We start from the raw sequence: 13,693 nt of genomic DNA, 5'->3' as shown, positions 1-13,693 counted from the left end.
CTTTATATGGAACTTCTAACAAACTACATTTAAATGACTGAGGCTAACGATAGTAAACAGTGAAGATGGGGGAGAGGAGCCCTCCTTTCCGCTGGGAGAAGTGCTGGTGGGGAGGAATCAGGGGGCTCCCCGGCCAGGCCGTTTTCCTGCCTCACTAATGTTTCAGCCCCTGCGTTTTGTATCTCAAAATGCCATCAAACAATTCATCCTCCTAACATGTTCTTCTGCGATCTAGTGCCTCTGTCCCGAAACACCTTCATAAAGTCCTTCCGCTTAATGCATCCCTCTTGTCTTTAGCAATTCAAAGGACATCATGCTGGGTCCCAGAATACACCTCAAGATCCTCACGGAGCGAAGCTTGGAGGTGAGCCCCGTTTCCTACACGGAGGGACTGTCTGGGGAGCTGAGACTCAGAGTGAGGACACTGTCTTTTCCTGGTTGCAGAGAACGTTGAGGTAGGGCTGCCTCATGCTTCCCAGTCCTGGTGTTATTTTCCACGCCATCTGTGTCCTGACTACACCCATTGTAGGTATGGAGAAACTGATGCTTCAGCTCTGTGTATTAAGTGCAGGACAATCTAGTTTGCATGTTGTTTTGCTTATCCAAGCATGTAAAATAAACACTTCAAAACACATTGAATTAATACCTCCCTTTGCTGGGATCTCATTTCCACCAAATGTTCAGAAATGGGACACGTGGAAAATGGAAAACAGACCAAAACTATTTGCTCAACTGGCACTGTGGATTAGGGTGTACAGGAGCGTATAAACACACACACCCGCTCCACATACGCACCCTGCAGGTTGAGCCCTGGATTAGGGCCCTTTCAAAGCAGCCAAGGCTGGGCTGCCAAGTTCAGGGTTGCCCTGGGCCTGGCTGTGCTGGGGTGAGGCCAGGGGTGCTTGGGTCAGAGAAATGCAGTGTCCTGGAGCTCACTGAGAGGCCCTGCACCCACTGCCCAGAAAGGGGTGTGGGCCGTCACCTCCTGCTGAGAAGGCCATGGGCACCCAGTGGTCGGCAGAAGGGAGAAGGGGTAAAAGGCCTTCTAGCTCATTGCTGAGTAAAGGCTAGCTCCTGTCCAGGGCCCTGTGGCCCCTTCCCCCAGCAGGACTCCTGGCACATGTCTAAGTGGCCCTGCTCGAGGGAGTATTGAACTCATTCACCCTCCCAGCAGTTGACGCTCATGGGCCTCTTACTCATCCCGAAGTCATCAGTCATGTTTCCAGGAGTATGAGTAATTCAGGGAGGGAGGGCGAAGGGGAGAGGACTCACACTTGTGCAGGGGTGGGGGTGGGGATGATGTTGAAGAGGCAATGTGGCCCAGAATGAGCCCTCATCTCTCTTATTCCAGAGCTGGAAATGCTACTCTTTTTGAGAAGTAATGCATCCTTAATCTGCTGCAAAGTGGTGTGTGTGTGTGTGTGTGTGTGTGTGTGTGTGTAGAATGCTGGCAGTTTAAGGAAACTGGAAACCAAAGCAACAAGGACTTCTTCCTTCATCCCTAGGCAGCTGGGGAAGTGTGGTAGCCCAGAGATGCCAATAGGGTACCTTTTAGACTTGTTGATAAAATATGAACTCGATTTTTTCTAACACATTATCCCATTTGTCTCTCTGAGGGGAACTGAAGCTCAGAGAGGTCATGTGAATTGCCCACCACTGGGAACTATCAGAGCTGGCATTAGAACCCGGGTCCCTAGACTAGTCCAGCACCTACGTCTCTGGACTGTGAGGTCTGGTCTTTGCCAGCCTCTGGACTTGTTTTCTCTGCCAGACCAGCTCTCCACAGCTGGGCTCAGCCCGGACCCGACAGCCATCCCCACCCTTGCCTACGTCACATTCTCCCAGAGGTCCCGGCAGCGGGTGCTCCCGGTGAAGTTCAAGTTCAGATTCTTTTTGCCTCTTCCTGCTCTGGGGCTTGGCTGCCTTCAGGGTAGAATATTTTCTGAGGTAGTAACAGGTGGAAAAGCCAGGAGACCACATGTAGGTTGGAGAGTTGGTGAGCCAATCAGCCCAGACTATAAGAGGTGACCAAGGAAGGGTTCTTCTGGCCCAAACGGTGGTCAGGCATTTGGGCTGTGGATTGGCTGAGGAAGCTGACATCTTAACCCTGTACCTGAGTTTCTTATGTTTCCCGGCACGCTCCTCCCCAGAGGATGGATGGAATACATCCTTAATTCCCTGGAAGCGGAAACCCTGCAGGAAATACACCTGGAAAGGGAACTCCCCCTTGGTGAGCAGCTACTATGTTCCCGGACGTTGTGCTATGTTTTACACGTATTATCTTTTTGGATCCTCACAAAAACTCCCTGTGAGGCAGGCAGTATGATCCTCATTATACGGGTGAGAAACTGAGGGTTCAGAGCTTATGTAACTTGGGCTACATCATCCAACTAGTAAGCGAAAGAGGCAAAATTTGAATCCGGATCTGACAGCTCAGTGCCTAGTCTATCGAGTCACCCTGCCTTAGAAAGTCTACAACAGCTCAGGAAATATATTCTAAACCACCTCATCTCAGGGCCTAACCTCAGATCGAGATCAAAGAAAAAGCCGTTGTCACAGGATAATGACTTCTTGAGATCAGAGCCTCTTATCAGCGGAATTGTGTCCCCCCAAATTCATATGTTGAATTCCTAACATGATTGAATTTGGAGACAGGGTCTTTAAATAGGTAATTAAGTTAAAATGAGGTCATACGGGTGGGCTCTAATCCAATGTGACCGGTGTCCTTCTAAGAAGAGGAGATCGGGACACAGACACACACAGAGGGCAGACCATGTGAAGACACAGGGAGAAAGCGGCTATCTGCAAGCCAAGGCGAGAGGGTTCAGAAGAAACTAGCCTGAAGACCCCGTGATCTTGGACTTCCTGCCTCCAGAATTGTGAGAAAATAAATTTCTGTTTAAGCCACCCCATCTGTAATACTTTGTTACGGCAGCTCTAAGGAATTAATTCAGAGCCCCTTTTAAAGATCATCTCTGCGTTCCGCACACAGTAGGCACAGAATCCACGTCTGTGGATGGGCAGAAAGAAGGAAAGTGCCTCTCCAGTAGGCAGAGAGGATTCAAATTTTGACTTTTGCAACCGGCATCTGTCCTTCTGTTGAAACTTCCTGTTTCTGAGGAACAGAGATTTTTACAGATCCCAGAGGGCATCCAGTAAGCCCAGCAGGGATTACCAAATAATTCTGGTTTTGATGAGCTCAGTGAGTATGAATCAGAAGCAGACAGAGTAGCGTTTCCCTTGAAATAGACCCAAGATTACATTTTAGAGGGAAAGGCAAAAACATGTTTGGGAATTTATCGCCAGCCAGGAAAGATGGACAGTGTTGGGACCCTAGGCCAGGTGGAAAAGGTCTTTCCTTCCTTCTGTGCAGAACAGGAACCACCATGGGCTTGGGCGAGGTCTGATGTTGCTATTGGTCACGCCGGGGCCTGTCCTCGTGGTTCTCACCCAAGTCTCCTATTTGCAAAAGGCAATTCTGGGGTGAGGGTCCCTCCTGGGAGCCCTAGTCATCTTGGTGGGCCGTGGCCTACAGGATGACCTGGCTCCAGCTCCCCCAGGAGGGAGTCCTGGTAGCTTCCCCAGAGATGTAGAGGTTTGGGACAGGGAGAGAGTATGGGGTCCACACAGCTAGGACCCCTCAGCCCCTGACTCAGGGAACCAGGGCTCCAGGTCCTATGATGGGACAAGATGGGGCATGGGTGAGAAGGTCGAGCCAGGGTGGGCCACACATCGTGGTGAAGCCTGGCTGTTTTTTCAAGAGAATCCCATGAAACTGGCCGTGGCTGAGGAAGAGCTGTGAAAAATCATGGAAAGTGAGTTCAAGCAGGAGGTCCTAGGGAGGCCTAGGGATGGTAGAGTTTGGAAGCAGTTAAGAGCTTAGACAACCTGGCTTCTGATCTTGGCTCTGCCATTTATTGGCTGTGTGATGTGGGCAAGCTTCAATGCCTACGGCACCTCAGCCTTTATATCCGTCCACTGGGGAAATCGATCTACCTCCGAGGATCACTGGACGGTGGCATGGGGCGATGTGTGATGAGACCTCCAGTGCAGGCCAGACTCCCGTGAGAACTCCATACTGGGGCCCGTCTCTCTGTGAGCGAGCTGGTCACCCAGCTGTCAGAGTTACTTGCCCACATTAGACGAAGGGTCTCCTCTCCCAGGAGGGGATCTGAGCACGCTCTCCTGGGTTTATACCTTCGGGGGGCCTCACTGCCTGGAAAGAGCATCTCAGCTCCTTCAGGATCGGCTCTCCCTAGCTCTTCAACCTCATTTCTTGCCACCTTCTCCTGCACCCTTTCAGGATCCTCTTACAGTTCCCCAAGTCTCCCTCCACCCTGAAACCTCCGTGCCTTCTAGCACGATGCTCCTTCCTCTGCCTGAAACTCCCCTCCCCCGCCTCCATCGGGCGTCTGCCTACTCCTCCCACAGCACGTATCACAGAGTCCCCTCCCCACCCTCTCCTTCCCTCCTGGGGGGCAGTCTTTCCTGCCACTCCCTCTGAATGGCACCGAGCCCCCTGGCCTCCGGCCACATCTCCCTCTGCCCCCGGCACACCTACACTCTGCAGTGGAACTGTCTTTCCCTTCTAGGCCACAAGCTCCCTGTGTCTTGTCAGTTCTCTCTCCCTCCCCTGTGCCTAGTCCAGTGCTTGAAACACGGTAACAGCTCAATAAACATGTGCTGAAAGACTTGATGACTTGCTAAATGAATGGCTTCTCCGGGATATGGGGGCAAGTCTCATAAATGAGTCACCATGCCCCCTCCCACTGACCCAGGTGAAACAGTCCTTCTGATGACATCACTAGTTGCCCCTGATTCTCAGAATCACCCATGCCTTCTTCTTTCTTCTCCTTTTGGTCCTATTTGCTTTTCATCTCCCTCTTCCTCCTTCCTTTCCTTCCTCCCCTGGGGGCAGCACATCTAAATAAGGTGATGCTCCCCGTGCGGCTGGCCGGGTACAGCCATGGTTTTCACCCAGTTACACTCTTGGATAATGGTGAGATAGAATCCTGAGATCCATCCCCAGGTGAGAAGGTGGGACAGATATGAGTCCTGTGGTGCACCTCGCGTTGGACACACACAGAGACCCTGCAGCAAATGTGGGACCCTGGTGTCCTTGAGTTAACTGAGTAGGAACCTGAAAGGCGTGGGTGGGGGAAGGAGGAAGGTGTTTGATGAGACCTGGGCCAAGGAGAATGGGCACAGTGTGTGGGAACCTGGCAGGTTTGGGACCCTGAAAGCCTCCACATTCAACACTGATTCTGGTGTGGGTGGCGAGGGGGCACCACCCTCACGCATACACTCATGCCTGGCTGCCTGTGGTCCCTTGGGGAGGGCAGTTGTCCTTCCCCAACCCAACTCAGATGAGTAGGCAGGAGCCCAGAGGTGACCGCTCCAGCCCTGACCCCCAGCCAACCCCAGGGTACACCCCCGCTCCTTTTCTCTCATCTTCCCTCCTTTTCCCCAAGACTCCCCTCAACTTCATTAAATGTCTTGGAGGTGTTTCTGGCCTAAGTTATGAGGACTAGGCTTTCAGAGTGTGCCTCGAGATCACTGCCATCTTCCAGTTGTATACTTTTCCATGAGAATGAAAAACTAAATTAGTACCTGCTTCTGGAAAACCGATGTTTATGGGACCATGAAGGAGAAGATGGGATATTTGTGACTCTTAAAACAGAAGACCACAAATATCTGAATAGAAGGCAGCTTCTGAGGCTGGAGAAAAATAATATTATAATGAATAAGAGGACCTGCTACTTCATGTATCTGGTGGAAAATGTATGGCATGAACTGACCTCAAAAAGTTGGTTTGTAAATAAGTGAAAGTAAACGAACCCAAGGAGAGATAAATCAAAGGGTACTTCTTGGGAGGGTTTTACGGGGCAGAGGGGCACCAGCTGGCCACACATCTCTAGCCCCACGCTTCTCACACTTCTCCAGTCATCTCCTTGTCTGTCTCCTCACTGGCTGGTGAGCCCTATACAAGGCTTTACAGGCCCAGTGTCTTTATGTAGCCTCTCTCTCTCAATCCCTAGCGCCAGGCACAGAACCTGGCACACTAGGTAGGGTGATGCATATCATTGATCATCCAAACCGGGACACTTCAAGAGCGAAAGGAGGCTATTACTCATTACGTCAGGACAACAGTTATAATCTGGGACTCATGCATGAACGAACAAATGAACGAATGAATGAAAGATTCTTTAAGAGGTTGAGGCTGTTGGCACTAAGGCAGCCATGATGTCACTGTCGAATGGGAAATTCCTCTACACGTACCACGTGTCCCATTACACGTTGTATGGTCCATCTTTGTTCTTCTCTTGCAGACGAGGACTCCTGTTGCAGGAAGAAAGCTGGGCTGGGACTGAAAGGCCCTGCCGGCGCTGCTCAGAGACTCCTCCACCGTGGGCGCTGCCTGCTTGGGTACAAGGCACTGAGCTAGGCGCTCTGTGTTCTTACCGCGTTTATTCCTCCCACCACCCTTGCGAAATAGACGCTCTTATAACCTTTTCTAGGTGAGTCAACCGAGGCTTAGTGACGTTAAACAACGTGCCCAACGTCACGCAGCTACCGATATCAGAGCCGCAACCCGGGCCCGAGCCTGCTGGACGCCGGCACGTGAGGTTCTAACAGGCCTCAGCCCAGCTTCTGTGCGGCCTGCTCTCTCCTGCTTGGCGCCCGGTGATATCAGGTTCACCTGCTGGAGAGGAGTCACGGGGGCTGGGGGCTGGGGAGCAGAACGGGAACAGAGAGTTTGCCTCCCTGGAGGCCAATGCTGTGTCCAGTTGTGGGGTGGACAGGGCAGTGGCCCGGTCAGGACGGCGGGCAGCGGCTCTTCGTGGCCAGCAAGGCTTTTGGGCTCTCCGCAGGAGAGGATGCCCAGACCCCAGTGTTGCGTCTGAGTCCACATGGCCGGGGAGGGCGGGTTAAGGAAGAGAAAGTGGGTCCCTTCTACATCCTACCTCCTGACCTCCCCACCCACCTTCACCCCTCTGGGGCTGTGAGGCTTCCTTGGACCCGGCCTGGCTATCATTCCAGAACGGCCATCTGAGGCCCAGCCACAAACCATCGGGAGAGCCGGCCCAGGGGCCTGAGGGCTCCAGCAAGGGTGGGCCATAGGGTGGGCCATGCCACGCCCAAGAGCCCGGGGGTGGGGTGAGAGGCTGGCAGGGGCCTGTCCAGGCTGAAATGGAGGAGGGGAGGTAGTGCCAGGACCTGTCTTCCCTCGTAGGCACTGCTCTGGCACCCTGCTGGCTGGATGCGGGGGTTGGGGGGTGGGGGGTTGGGAGGAGGTGGGCCAGGCTGGGTGTAGGCCAGGAAAGGGCTCAGCTAGGGCTCTGCTGAGCACTGGTTCCCCACCTGCCGGCCTCTGCCTGCGACTCTCCTCAGACAGGCCTTGTCCCCTGGCAGCCAACCGGGCCCCAGCCTGGGGACTTGGCCGGCCAAGTACAGCTAACCGGCGCCCTCTAGTGTCTGCCTCTCTCAGTCCAGTTGCCCCTCTTGGGAACAAGGCACATCACACACAACTCCCCTGAGCCAGTCCCCGGGCCAGGCCCCCCACAAACCTATCATGTATCTTCCAAACCAGGACGCCTCTGAGAGTGAGAGGGGGCTCTGCGGACAATGAGGCTAGGACAACAGACATAAAATGGGACTGTCCCAGGCAAGTCGGGGCGTCTGATCACCCCACCCAGGTCAGAAGCACACCCTCCCCGTCGTGGCCGCCAGAACCATCTCTGGGAGGCGTCCCATTAAGGAAATGAGAACCTCGTTAGCACACGGCGTGGGAGAGTAGGTGATCAAGAAACGTGCCATCAATGAACAAGTACCAGCTACACGGGGTGGTGGTAATCACCTGTTTGCTCTAGCTCTGGGGGCCCTGCTGCAGCCGGGCGTCGGGGAAGCGGCATCTAAGTCTCCTTGTGAAGCAGGAAGGAGGACTCTGGCTCTGGAGCCTGGCACGCAGCAGGAGCGCGGGCCTTGGGGCCGATAGAGCAGACCCACACATCGGCCAGTGATTAACCGAGACGTCCCCCTCCGGCCATTTTGGATCTTGCTGCGGCGTCTGGAAAGAAAAGCACCCCTCCAGCAAGAGGACGACATTTTGACACGGCGCTTCTTCCCGCTGGTTTTCAGGTGGGTCCTCAGTCTCCCCGTCCGTCCCTCCTTGCGCTTGCGTTCGCGATGACCTCTACTCTGCTGCTTGCTCCGTGCCCTCCTTGACAAACACAGGCCAGTGGGTGGGCCGCCACCGTCCCCGACCCACCCGTCCCCCTCCATTTCCTCATCACTGCCTCGTGGTTTCTGGGGAAGGCCTCAGGGACTTGTGACGGGGCTCCCTGATGTGGGCTGATGCAATGCGGCCGGCATCTGTGACCCCTGCACCAGGTGGGACCCAGCGCAGGGAAGCAGGATGGGAGCAAAGGATTTCCACAGGTGGGGGTGAGGGGAGGGCCCGAGCGGGCTCAGCTTGGAGAATTCCAGGGCCAGGGCTCTGGGGTGGCTCTGTGTGTGTGTATGATTTGAAGAGACATATAAGTGACTTCGGTGAAGTCAGGCGGATTTGGGGGCTGGCCAGACGCCATTCTGGAGAGTTCCTTGGCATAGGGATGATGGGCCAGGTCTGGTGCCTTGTGTGGGAAAGGGAAGAAAGCTTTAAGCTGGTTTTTGTATTCCTCAAACCAGTTTGCCCACATCCTTGCCATCTGTGCCCCATGAAGGACCTGTTTGCAGCTGGGCATGTCTGGACCTGAGGGGCAGAGCGCCTATGTGAGGCCAGTGGTCTCTCCAGCCTCTCACCCAGTGGTCCCAGCCACTGCTGGAGTGGAGGGAGCATCTGGCTCTGCCTGCTGTCCTCCTGCTCCTCACTCATCCTCTCCCCAGTCCTCCCCCTCCCCCCACCCCCTCCCCTCCCCCCCCCCCCCCCCCCAGTCCTCCCCCTCCCGGAACCCCTATCCCCCAGCCAGTGGGCCCAGCTGGCAGCAGCGCAGGCTCAGTTGCAGCAGTCTCTGCGCCTTTTCTGTCCTCGGGGCCCTGGCTCTAACAGAAGGCTTCCTTCTCCAGCCCACCTGCAGGGCTTTGCACAACCAGCAACACACAAGCATTGGGTCTGGAGCAAAAAACCCTGGGTTTTTAGGAGATTGGGATTGACATATATACACTAATATGTATAAAATGGATAACTAATAAGAACCTGCTGTATAAAAAAATAAATAAAATAAAATTCAAAAATTCAAAAAAAACAAAAACCCTGGGTTTGAGATCAGGCTCTGCCATTTACCAGCTGTGTGGCCTCAGGCAAGCTAAACTCTTGGAACCTCAGTTATCTCATCTGTAAACTGGGGATAATAATACTTGATGGTCCTTATCTCATGGGGCTGTCACATGCAAACAAGGGCTCCACCAATGGGAGGGAGTATTGTCGCTGTTTTCCTACCACACTCAACCCAAACAGAACACTCACCCAAGACTGGAAACATGTTCTGAGGGCTGCGGCTTTACTCATATGGTCACTGTGTGGTGAGCTCACTGTGTGCCAGGCCCTGTTCTAGGGACATGGGCTACACAAGCAAATATGAACCCCCGCCCACCTAAAGCTTACATTCTAGGCGGGGGGCTCCCCACACCCCAATCTGCTCAGCTCTGGCCTTTCTCCTGCATCTGCAGACCTAGCCTGAGAAGTCAGACAGCATCGATCAGGCTGCTAGGGACTCTCTTCCTAAGTACCTCGCAGTCACCTGATGGCCTGGCAGAAGCCCTTGGGTGGGAAAACAAGGTCATTCTGATACTTGCTGGAACACTCAGGGCATTGTAGCAAGAAGAGAGCACGGTCATTAAGTCTAATCGCCCATTTTACAGATGAGGAAATTGGGGTCCAGAAAGGTTTAACTGCCTCACCCTCGGTTATGCAGCTGGTCACACAGTTATTCATTTGGTCAACAAACATTTATTGAGCTCCTACTCTGTGCCTCCCACTGGACACCAGGGACAAGGCTCTGTCTTAGTTTTGGCATATGAAAGCAAGTAGGTGAATTTCTGGTGGTGAAGAGTGCTGGGCAGAAAACTAGGCCTCCAGATAGGGAGGGGGAGTGACTAGGGGTTACGGAGGTCAGGGGAGGCCTCGTGAGGTGTCAGATTTGAGCTGAGGAATCAAGCAGAGGCCTTGAAGGACTCCAGAAATCCCCTCCCTACACTTAAAAGGCAAAGGAGTGCCTCTCCATCCCTGCCCCCTGGGAAGAAGAAATGGCATCAGAAGAGAAAAACGGGGCTTGCGCTCCTGGGGGCAAGCAAGTCTCTCTGAGCCTAACGCTGAGTGACTCCTGGCGTGAAGAGGGAGGTGGCCCTCTCTGTTACCCAGAGCTCAGGGTACCTGGGGTTGCTTTTGTTTTTTTAATAGACTAATTTTTAGAGGAGTTTGAGGTTCACAGCAAAGCTGAGCAGGAAGTACAGAGACTTCCCATTTACCCATGGTCCCCCGTGTACCCCTGCCCTATACATGCACAGCCTCCCCACCATCCACGTTCGCTACCAGCGTGGTCCATCTGTTACAATCCATGAACCTACACTGACATGTTATCACCCAGAGTCCACGGATTACCTTAGGCTTTACTCTCAGTGTTGTACACTCAATGGGTTTTGACACCTGTATCCATCATAATACTATCACACAGAATAGTTTCACTGCCTTAAAAATGCCCTGTGCTCTACTTATCCACTCCTCCCTCCCTCCAAACCCCTGGCAACCACTGATCTTTTTACTGTCTCCATCGTTTTGCCTTTTCCAGGATGTCATAGGGTTGGAATTGTACGGTAGGGAGCCTTTTGAGATTGGCTTCTTTCCTTTAGTAATTTGCATTTAGATTTCCTCCATGTCTTTTCATGGCTTGATAGCTCATTTCTTCTTTTGTTTTTTAAATTTTATTTATTTATTTTTGTCTGCGTTGGGTCTTCGTTGCTGCACGGGGGCTTTCTCTAGTTGCGGCGAGGAGGGGGCTACACTTCGTTGTGGTGCACGGGCTCCTCATTGCGGTGGCTTCTCTTGTTGCGGAGCACGGGCTCTAGGCGCTGGCTTCAGTAGTTGTGGCACGCGGGCTCTAGAGCACAGGCTCAGTAGTTGTGGCGCACGGGTGTAGTTGCTCTGCGGCATGTGGGATCCTCCCGGACCAGGGCTTGAACCCGTGTCCCCTGCATTGGCAGGCGGATTCTTAACCACTGTGCCACCAGGGAAGCCCCTCATTTCTTCTTAATGCTGAGTAAAGTTCTGTCTGGATATAGGGGCTACTTTTGTTTCAGCTTTTGTTTTTCAGCTGGGCTTCCATCTAGCTTTTCCTGCAGCAGTCTCAGCCTGCCAGCCTCTCATTCCCCAGTGGTGGAGGTGGAGCAGGGATGTTGCTGCCTGGTGCTTGCAGCAGGTCCAGCTGGAAAGCATGGGGCCTCTCCGGGCCCCAAGGCTGCACCACCCCCGGTCCCCAACAGGTGGCCACACCACCCAGCTCTGGCCGGCCTCTAGTTGGTAATGACTGAGAGGGACAGGGGCATCTTGGGAGACTGTGTGAGGGAACGAGGTAGAAGTGGTGGCTGTCCCCCATTGGCCACCTCTCTTTCTCTCTCCCTCTTCCCAGGCAACTCAGGCAGCCGAGCTACATTTCTTGGTTTGGGGGAGGGGGAGACCTGGAGCGTTTTGCCATTCGTGTTCTTCAGGGAAAGAAGTTCTGGTGCCTTGCCCTCACACGATACTGTCTTCTAGAAGACTAGAAACTTCCATTGTGTTCACAATGGGATCTGATCCCCCAAGTAGGTAGTTCTCTGGGCAAATGACCCCATTTGCATGGGGAGAGCCTCCCTGGGGTAAGGAGAAAGGGTGCTGGTATATTCTGCTCTTGGAGCTGGCAGCGTAAAGGGAGAACTATTTCTGGAGAAAGAGGCTGCTCCTTTTGTTAGCAAGATTGAACCACAACACCTGGGAATGGATACAGAAAATGTATGTATATACCATACAATGAAAGATTATTCAGCCTTCTAAAGGAATGAAATTCTGATAAATGCTACAGTACAAATGAACCTTGAAAACGTTTTGCCAAGTGAAATAAGCCAGACACCAAAGGACAAATATTGTGTCATTTCACTTATATTATGTATTTGGAAGAGCTAAATTCATAGAGACAGAAAGTAGCATGGTGGTTGCCAGGGGCTGGGTGGAGGGAAGGGGAGTTAGTGTTTAATGGGATCAGAGCTTCAGTTTGGGATGACGAGAAAGTTCCAGAGACGGATGGTGGCGATGGTTGCACAACTTCGTGAATGTACTTAATGCCACTGAACTGTACGCTTAAAAATGATTAAAAGAGTAAATTTTATGTTAGATATATTTTACTACCATAAGAAACCTTAAAAAAAAGACTGAACCAGGATCATAAAGTCCACAGAGCCCATCATGTTCTTTCACCATTGTTCACACTACCCCCCACTATGACGATCCAACACGGAACCCTACGGCTCCCACCCATGGAACCCTACGGCTCAAGAACGGAGCTCTCACTACCTCAAACGAGCTTTGAACCTCAAGTGAAAGGACTTGAGTTGAGCCTAATCGCTGAGCCTCATCTTCCTCAGATATAAAACGGGGAAAGAATACTTGCCCTTTCCTATGTCACAGAACTGTCACAGGATCAGTGAGGTTATGGATGTGAAAGTACGTGTAAATTCTGAAGCACTCAGTACAGATAAGGAATCATAAACAATATCATCCTTATTGCTTCCCTAGGTCATTGGCTCCATCTGGGGACAACTCTAATTGCTGGAAAGTTCAGGCAGAATTGTGAAGTAGCAAAGGTTGCTCTTGGTATCACGCCTCCTCTTACATGTGTCTTAGGATGTGCGTCTCCATTTAGCAGTTTCATCTTCCATCCCAACCCCTTGATATCGTGAGCGATGCTCACCTCCTGCCTATATCTTTTCCCTTGGGAACTGTGTTAGGAAAACCCACTTCTCCTGTGTGTCTCCTTTGCTCCCGCACTTCTATCACACTCACAGCCCTTCTGATGCCAGATGTGTGGGGTTCGTCCCCACCTCCCGACACCAAGCGATTCTGTGACACCAGCTGGGTGTCTTACAATTTAATTTGGAACTTAATCCAATTCTGACACTGTCTACCTGGAGATAGCGTCTGATGCCACAGGTTAAGGGCTTAGTCCCACAAGAGTGGCCCCTGCACACTTCAGATGCCAGTTGCAAGTCCAGGTTGCCACCTGTGCTGCTGACTGATTGGCTGTAAATCGGAGGTTTGACTAATTTGCTGCAATGGCTCACAGACCTCAGGAACACTTTATTTACTGTTTACCGGTTTATTATAAAAGGATATAATTAGGGACAGCCAGATGGAAGAGATGCATGGGCAGGGTGTGTGGGGTTGGGGGGTGGTGAGGAACTTCCTGCCCTCTCCGTGCACGCTGTTCTCCCCACGTGTCCACCAACCTGGAAGCTCTCTGAGCCCCATACTTTTGGGATTTTTATGGAGGCTTCATCACATAATGATCGATCATTAACTCCATTTTCCCTCTCCTCTCTCTGGAGAATACGAGGTGGGGCTGAAAATTTCCAAGTTTCTAATCGTGGCTTGGTCTTTCCAGTGACCAGCCCCCATCCAAGAACCCACCAAGGGCCACTTCATTACATCAAAAGACACTGCTATCAC

At 52.5% G+C, this 13,693-nt stretch overlaps 1 protein-coding gene across 6 annotated transcripts in view; it reads left to right on the top strand.

Annotated features, from left to right (window-relative positions):
* The first annotated feature begins 297 nt into the window (after positions 1-297).
* Positions 298-13,693, top strand: part of PLB1 (phospholipase B1) — a 178,542-nt gene continuing 165,146 nt past the window's right edge. For 2 of the 6 annotated variants that reach the window (XR_003434109.1, XM_027113507.1), the window contains exon 1: positions 7,329-8,139. The gene's annotated coding sequence lies outside the window, so the exon portion shown is untranslated. Of the gene's footprint in view, positions 365-6,329; positions 6,519-7,328; positions 8,140-13,693 lie in introns of those variants that run through there. The other 4 variants (XM_027113504.1, XM_027113503.1, XM_027113501.1 and 1 more) reach the window with 4 other exon arrangements.

The sequence above is a fragment of the Aethalodelphis obliquidens genome, unplaced genomic scaffold (genome assembly GCF_003676395.1).
Source record: "Aethalodelphis obliquidens isolate GAN/ISIS:26980383/991018 unplaced genomic scaffold, ASM367639v1 scaffold12, whole genome shotgun sequence".
Classification (NCBI taxonomy): domain Eukaryota; kingdom Metazoa; phylum Chordata; class Mammalia; order Artiodactyla; family Delphinidae; genus Aethalodelphis; species Aethalodelphis obliquidens.
The sequence above is the reverse complement of the archived record's forward strand: the minus strand, read 5'-3'. Positions and strand labels throughout refer to the sequence as shown.